The sequence below is a fragment of the Gekko japonicus genome, unplaced genomic scaffold (assembly GCF_001447785.1).
Source record: "Gekko japonicus isolate JY-2015 unplaced genomic scaffold, Gekko_japonicus_V1.1 scaffold309, whole genome shotgun sequence".
Taxonomy (NCBI): Eukaryota; Metazoa; Chordata; class Lepidosauria; order Squamata; family Gekkonidae; genus Gekko; species Gekko japonicus.
Genome location: NW_015166430.1, coordinates 871,776 through 872,616, shown reverse-complemented (window position 1 = coordinate 872,616; position 841 = coordinate 871,776).

Genomic DNA, 841 nt, shown 5'->3' with positions numbered 1-841 from the left:
TGAAACTATTGATTTATAATGAGTAGTTTCCATCCAGTGCTGATATTTATTTATTTATAAATTCCGTTTATAGACCGCCCTCCCCTGTGAAACAAGGCTCATGGCGGTGTACAACAATTTAAGCCAAACTTTGATTCAGAAATGTACATTATAGCCTAAGATTTTGTCATGGCATATAATAAAAAGTAGGGCTGAGCAGTGCTACTTTCCCTTGGGGGTTTTGTCCCTCCCCTCCTTCTCCTCGTGTCTTTTAATTTCCCCTCATAACCCCTAAAGAGACCTATGTTTATGGTTCTTGTTAATGCTGGGATCTTGTTAGAGCCAGTGTGGTGTAATGATTACGAGCAGTGAACTCTCATCTGGAGAACCGTATTTGATTCCCCCCTCCCCCACATGAAGCCTGCTGGGTGACCTTGGGCCAGTCATACCGGTAGTTGTCTCAGAACTCTCACAGCCCCACCCACCTCACAAGGTGCCTGTTGTGTGGAGAGGAAGGCAATTGTAAGCCACTTTGAGACTCCTTTGGGTAGAGAAAAGTGGGGTATAAAAACAAACGCTTCTCTTCTTCTTGGATGGGAAACTTCCTGTGAACTCTATGCATGTCTCCTTGAGTCCCATATGGAAAGGAAAGTGTAATGAGTAGATTCTGTGCAGTGACTGGCCATCTCTTACTCAAAATGGGAACCAATTAGAACCAGTCTAGGGGATGCTCACTCTCTGCTTATCATCCCTACAGGTATCTATGTAGGAAGAAGAAAGATGTTATAGGTCCTATATTGCATACCATTTTAAGACTACAGCATGATGGTCTCTCTCAACAGTACTGTTTCCCAATGGTACA